Below are 7,303 nucleotides of genomic sequence, written 5' to 3'. Positions count from 1 at the left end.
TTGACCAGTACAACACTGAATATGTGTCTAACCAAAGCTGATGTAATTGTTTCGGGAAGAGAGGAAGGCAGAAAGCATGAATGTGTGTATGTGAGCAATAAAGAGAGTGAGAGAGAGAGAGCGAGAGAGAAAGTTAAGGCCTTATTTTCTGTCGCAAGAAGTTGACAATCTACACCTGAAACTGAAAAATTATAGAATATAGTATAAAATTAGAGATTTGAAAGTGGTTCTGTTTAGAGATCAGGAAATGGAGAGAGATCTGCTAATTTTTGTAACAAGCCTTGGATTTGACTCTTATGATTGTAGATAGCTTCAATAAGAATTAAAACTGATAAAAAGAGAATTACTAGGACTTTGGAGGGCCAAGGCAGGAGGATCACTTGAGGCCAGGAGTTCAAGGTCAGCCTCGCCAACATACCGAAATCCCATCCCTACTAAAAAACACAAAAAGGTAGCTGGGCATGGTGGCGCATGCTTGTAATCCCAGCTACTCGGGAGGCTGAGGCATGAAAATCACTTGAACCCGGGAGGCAGAGGTTGCAGTGAGCTGAGATCATGCCACTGGACTCCAGCCTGGATGACAGAACGAGACTCTGTCTAAAAAAGAGAAAAAAAAAAAAAAAAAAAGGAGAGAGAGAGAAAAAAAAGAAAATTACCAGGGCTGAAATAAATAAACAAAGGGGAAGGAAGGAAAGAACGTTACAAAGTTTGTGGGAGTAAACCAAAAATAAAATTCTAAGCACCCCCAACCACTGAATGGATCCCCCCTTGGCCAAGAGGATCCCAAAGAAAACCTGAGGAAGCTTTGTGCAATGGCAGCCAATGAGGTTTACCTGAGGTGTGATTATTGCTAATGGAAAACTCTTCTCAGTACCCTGCCATGATGTCTTGAAACATAGTCAGCATTGGCAATTTTTGACAGTCTCTCCAGAGACTGAACTTTGTTAGTAAAAAAAAATATGTTAAAAAAAACCCAAAAAACAAAAACCGAACTCGGGTGCAGTGGTTCACGCCTGTAATCCCAGCACTTTGGGAGGCTGAGGCGGGTGGATCACTTGAGGTCAGGAGGTCGAGACCATCCTGGCCAACATGGTGAAACCCCGTCTCTACTAAAAATACAAAAATTAGTTGAGCATGTGCCTCACACCTGTAGTCCCAGCTATTCGGGAGGCTGAAGTGGGAGAATTGCTTCAGCTTGGGAGGCAGAGGTTGCAGTGAGCTAAGATCACACCAGTGCACTCCAGCCTGGGGAACAGAGTGAGACTCTGTCTCAAAAAACAAACAAACAAACAAAACAAACAAAGAAAATCCAAAAACAAATGCTCAAAAAACTAGTTAAGGCCATAATGGGAAGGGAGGTCAGATATCCTTTGCTACACCCTCCTCCCTTTGGAGTTCAGGCACATGACTGACCAGCATGAACATTCACAAAGAGATTATAAGACTGACAAAACAGACTATTTGTAGCAACAAGATACCAAATTCCAACCTGATGCTGGTGTAGCATCACATGACAGATAACAGGCCCTAAAGGAAATCAAAGTATTTTACCCCCAAATGTATTTCTTTGACATATTTTGGAATAGCTCTGCAAAGCCATCTCTTGTGGGGGAAAATCTGCATTCTCTAGAGAATCTCCTTCCCTTACCAGGACTTTTTTGGAGAGTCTGATACCTTTCAAGGCCCAGTGAGAGACATATACCATCTATTCTCTCTGAAGCTTACTTAGAGACTTTATATAACAAAAATCTGGGGTTCCACAATCCCCCTTATCTTGATTCAAGCATTTCTTTATGCTGACTCAGCTCTTCAGGCAAAGCTTAACTCTTTCAACCAATCACCAATCAGAAAATCTTTGAATCCACCTATGACCTGGAAATCCCCTGCTTCCAGATGTTCTACCTGTCTGGGCTGAACCAATGCATACCTCACATGTGTTGATTTATGTCTTTGCCTGGAACTTCTGTCTCCTTAAAATGTATAAAACTAAGCTGTAACCCAACCACCTTGGATGCATGTTCTCAGGACCTCCTGAGGCTGTGTCAAGGGTCATGGGCCTCACATTTGGCTCAGAACAAACTTCTTCAAATATTTTACAGAATTTTGCTTTCTTCACCCACAGGGGCATTAAAAGATGTGTCACTGGGATTTTTTTTTTTTAATTAAACACACAATATATGATCAAACTAATTTCTGCCAAACTAATTTAATGGGATTAGAAAATAGGCCCATTGTCTCCCTCATTTTTTTCTTCCTTGAAAGAAAGGATAGGGATGGAGGAAGTGCATGCCTTTGGTTACCTAGAGCCGCAGTCTCCAACCTTTTTGGCACCAGGGACCGGTTTTGTGGAAGACAATTTTTCCACAGTGGGTGGTGGGGGAGTGGGGGAGTGGGGCAGATGTTTTTGGGATGAGACTGTCCCATCTCAGATCATCAGGCATTAGTTAGAGTCTCATAAGGAACACGCAACCTACATCCCTCACATGCGCAGTTCACAATAGGGTTCACACTCCTATGAGAATTGACTGCTGCCGCTGAGCTGACAGGAGCTGGAGCTCAGGTGGTCATGCTGACTTGCCCGCTGCTCACCTGCCGCTGTGTGGCCCACTTCCTAACAGGTCACAGACAGTACCGGTCCTTGGCCAGAGGACTGGGGACCCTGACCTAGAGTACCAGAAGGGACAGTGTAGTAGGACTGTGGAAATCTGTCTCTGCTGGGGAGGGAGGTAAGAACTCCAAATAATTGAAAGCAATAGCATTATTTCTGCATCCAAAAGAAAGCCCATTAGTTACCCTCAGAGGCTTCCTCTACTGCCTCCCTAGGGCTCACTCAGCATAGTCAGAGAAGCAGCAGCATATGTGGGCTTGGATTGTTAATAAATGGGCAAGAATCAAAACACCTTCTTGTGTTTTTCTTTTCTTCCAGTTGGCAAAAATGCACTTGGTCATTTCAAATACAACATAGGTCTTCATGAATTAGCGAAACAATAGGGAGCCATGAGTATTTGTCTAGAAAAGAAGTCTCATGTAGCTACACAGAAAGCCAATTACCCCATGGGTAGAACAGGGGAGACTGGAGCGGTGTTGCTCAGAATCTTGAATTGCACAGAGGTGAGGACAAGGAGGACAGTCTTGGTTGCAATTTTGGTGCTACAAACAGAGCCACATTGTTGCCTGTGTTGAAAATGAATGTAGTGCTATTCATTTTTAGCTGTGTCTCTATTGAAATGAGAATAAATATAAAATACATAATGAACACCCAAGAAAATCTACAGTGGCAATTTTCTAATACCAACAGAAAAAGGAGCATGTGACTATGAAATTCCCTTGTCCTTTGGTTTTCTTCTTGCGAATATGAAAATATAAACACCATTGTTTTGTGAGAATTAGAGTTAATTTGTCGGTAATATTACTAGCACAATGTCTGGCTTGAAGTAGCATTAAATTGTTATCAGAAAGGGGTCCTGAGGCAGGCCCCGAGAGAGGGTTCTTGGATCTCGGGAAAGAAAGAATTTGAGGCGAATTCATTGAGTAAAGTGAAAGCAAATTTATTAGAGAAGTACAGAAACAAAAGAACGGCTACTCCATAGGCAAAAGGCCCTGAGGGCTGCTGGTTGCCCACTTTTATGGTTATTTCTTGATTATATGCTAAACAAGGTGTGGATTATTCATGAGTTTTCTGGGAGAGGGGTGGGCAATTCCTGGAACTGAGGATTCCTACCCCTTTTTGACCATATAGGGTAACCCCCTGACATTGCCTTGGCATTTGCAAACTGCCATGGTGCTGGTGGGAGTGTCTTTTAGCATGATAATACATTATAATTGCCATATAATGAGCAGTGAAGATGACCAGAGGTCACTTTTGTGGCCATCTTGGTTTCGGTGGGTTTTGGTTGGCTTCTTTATCATCACCTGTTTTATCCGCAAGGTCTTTGTGACCTGTACCTTGTGCCGTCCTCCTATCTCATCCTGTGACTTAGGACGCCTATCCTCCTGGGAGTGCAGCCCACTGGGTCTTATTTTACCCAGCCCCTGTTAATGATGGAGTCGCTCTGGTTCAAACGCCTCTGACAAAACGACTGATAGCATCACTGATATTTTCATTCCTTTTATCGTTATTTTAATTATTAGTAGTATTTGAAAGTAGAGTCACAACCTCAGATGGTTTCAGGAGCCAGGCCAGGAACATAAGTGCAGCAAGTGGGCCTTCTGGGGACTGTAGAACTGGAAGGTGCACATCCCCTCCAAGCAGAGCAGTTCCCTGTCGGCTTTAGAAGAGCATGTGAAAATGCTGATCTCATCATTATTATCCTCATCCTTATTCTTTTTACAGGAAAAGCCAGAAATCCAGGTTTTTATGTGAAATCTCCCAACTTTAAATGTTGAAGACTAAACCATTTTTATCTGTGGGGAGGATCGGGCCCATAAGCCTTATACACTATTTTAAAGAAACAACAGTCCAGGTAATCCCAGCACTTTGGAAAGCCAAGGTGGGTGGATCACCTGAGGTCAGGAGCTCGAAATCAACCTGGCCAACATGGGGAAACCGCATCTCTACTAAAAATACAAAAATTGGCCGGGCGCGGTGGCTCACGCCTGTAATCTCAGCACTTTGGGAGGCCGAGTCGGGTGGATCACGAGGTCAGGAGATCGAGACCATCCTGGCTAACATGGTGAAACCCCATCTCTACCAAAAAATACAAAAAAAAAAAAAAAAAAATTAGCTGGGCGTGGTGGCAGGCACCTGTAGTCCCAGCTACTTGGGAGGCTGAGGCGGGATAACAGCTTGAACCCGGGAGGTGGAGCTTGCAGTGAGCCAAGATTGCGCCACTGCACTCTAGCCTGGGCGACAGAGCGAGACTCTGTCCCCCCCCAAAAAAAAAAAAAAAAACCACACACAAAAATTAGCTGGGTGTGGTGGCATGCACCTGTAGTCCCAGCTACTTGGGAGGCTGAGGTGGGAGGATTGCCTGAGCCTGGGAGGTGGAAGTTGCAGTGTGCGGAGATCGTGCCACTGCCCTCCAGCCTGGGCAACAAGAGGGAGACTCAAAAACAAGCAAACAAACAACAACAATAAAACAGTGTCCCCCAGCTAGAGGATCTTGCTTCCTCTTTGGGACACTGTCATTGTCGGTCTTTCTTAGCATTGTCCCAGTGTCCTCCCAGACACAGCACACACTGCTTTCTCTGGTTAACTGGTCATCAGGGTTTTGTCAATGCTTTTGCAGGCTGGGGTGAAGCAGGTTACCACATGCAGCCAAGGCAAGGCTCTCACCGGGGGTTCCTCCTGACCCTCTTCGTCCTAGGATAATAGAAGGACCATATCAGATGCCCTTTCTTCCTCCCTTTGGGTCCTTTCCTTAACTCCCCTCTAAGACCCTCTAGGAGCTATGAGCCCCACCTCAGGAAACTGGCTGAGAGAGTTATTCACACTAAAGTGTTAATGATTTAACAGCTCACCCTTCACAATGGGTGTCTATATTTTCAAAGAGAACACTCAGAAAGGAAATACAATTAATTACTACTGCAAGAATTTTAGGGTTCTTGGCACTTCAGAGGAAGGACTGTGTTTACTTCAAAGTCTTCCTTGGCTTTTCTGATTATACCAGAGGAGCAAAACCAAACTCCATCTTTGGAGAAGCGAGCAGAGCTCCAGCTTCTTTCTTCTGAGGCCTGTTTCAAAAGTTTTTGCGGAGTCAGGAGAAGAAGATGCTATTAGGTCCTCCCTATTGTTGAGGACTTCTTAAAGAGCAGGCCTTGCAATTTAAGAGTTTGGCCACCAGGTGGTGGAAGTGTGCCATGACCATGTAATCTGCACCGCGGCAAGGGAAGCGGAGCTCACCTTGCATCAAACTACCTTAAAAATAGAGCTCTGACTTCCTTTCCTCGCAGCCATGTTCAATCTAGAGTTAATCAAAACGTCTTTGCCTTTCTAGCAATTTATGGCTAAAAAGGTCTGTGTTGTAACCCAGAGCACCTTTGTGGAAAAATTTCACCCTTCTGTCTACCCCTGAGAAAGTAAAGAGTTCCTGTACATAGAAAGTGTAAAAACCTCAGAACATTCTTTTCTCAATGAGCTCATCTCTGCCATCTGCCACATTATTTTTAAATTTATTTTATTTTATTTTATTTTTTTTTTGAGACGAAGTTTCGCTCTCGTTGCCCAGGCTGGAGTGCAATGGCGCCATCTCAGCTCACCACAACCTCCGCCTCTCCGGTTCAAGCAATTCTCCTGCCTCGGCCTCCTGAGTAGCTGGGATTACAGGCACCTGCCACCACGCCCGGCTAACTTTTGTACTTTTAGTAGAGACGGGGTTTCGGCAGTTTGGCCAGGCTGGTCTCGGAACTACTGACCTCAGGTGATCTGCTCACCTCAGCCTCCCAAAGTGCTGAGATTGCAGGGGTGAGCCACCGCGCCTGGCCCTGATATCTGAATTTCTGGCATCATGATTCTCTGAGCCATCTAGGCCTAAATCCCAGTCCTCTCTAACTTTCCCCCACCTCTGTGAATCCCCGACAATTCTCGGGAATTTCTGTAGAATCCAGCTCTTCCTTTCCATTCCTACGCCACTTGCATCTCAGGGATCAAGCTCAAGGACCATCCTGCATCTCTGCTCATCAAGCTCCCCGTGCACAGCAGGCAACCAGCCATCACACAGGCACAGCCACGCCGGGCTCCCGCTCCAGCCCAGGCAGGAGGAAGTCCAGAGCCTTAGTCCAGGATCTGAATGCTAACCTTTCCAGCAGTGCCTTGCTGTTCTTCTGACCAGACTTGCATTCTTCCCTTTAGGAGAGAAGGGTAATGGCAAGGACGGTGGTAGAAGGGCAGCGGGGATGGGAAGGTGGGTAGCTTCACCCTACATGCCAGATAGTTCTGCATCTCTGTCTCAGCTGTGCCAGGACAAACTTTTGCAGGTGTAGCAGGTGCGAACATTTCTCATCTACAAACTTAGATAACTACAAGATTCCCCCTTCCCTCGTTCTTCCCCCTTGGATGAGTTCCAAATCTTTCAGGATTTGGGCAACAGTGTGGCATTGGTGGGGAAAGGCAAGCTCTCCTTGGTTCTGCTCTGTCCTATGCTGGCCTCTGCTGCCATGTGCAGGGTGCCCCACTGGGATCTCCAGTTCTGACTCCCTGGAAAGGCCTCCTACAGCCTTTGCCTCCAGAAAGGTCCCAATGCACACGGGCTGTTCTCCCACGGCGGCTAGTGGCTGATGATTTTGTTGCCAGTGATAACAATAGCTCATATTTATTGCACTATGTGCCAGTCTTCACCTGGGGGCTTTTTAGGTTTCATCTCAT

At 45.5% G+C, this 7,303-nt stretch overlaps 1 pseudogene; it reads left to right on the top strand.

The window, feature by feature from the left end:
* The first annotated feature begins 801 nt into the window (after window positions 1–801).
* On the top strand, window positions 802–934 carry LOC114680551 (U4 spliceosomal RNA; annotated as a pseudogene).
* Window positions 935–7,303: the final 6,369 nt, after the last annotated feature.

This window comes from Macaca mulatta, chromosome 8 (assembly GCF_049350105.2).
Source record: "Macaca mulatta isolate MMU2019108-1 chromosome 8, T2T-MMU8v2.0, whole genome shotgun sequence".
NCBI classification, from domain to species: domain Eukaryota; kingdom Metazoa; phylum Chordata; class Mammalia; order Primates; family Cercopithecidae; genus Macaca; species Macaca mulatta.
Note: the sequence above shows the minus strand (reverse complement) of the source record. Positions and strands in the feature narration are given on the sequence as shown.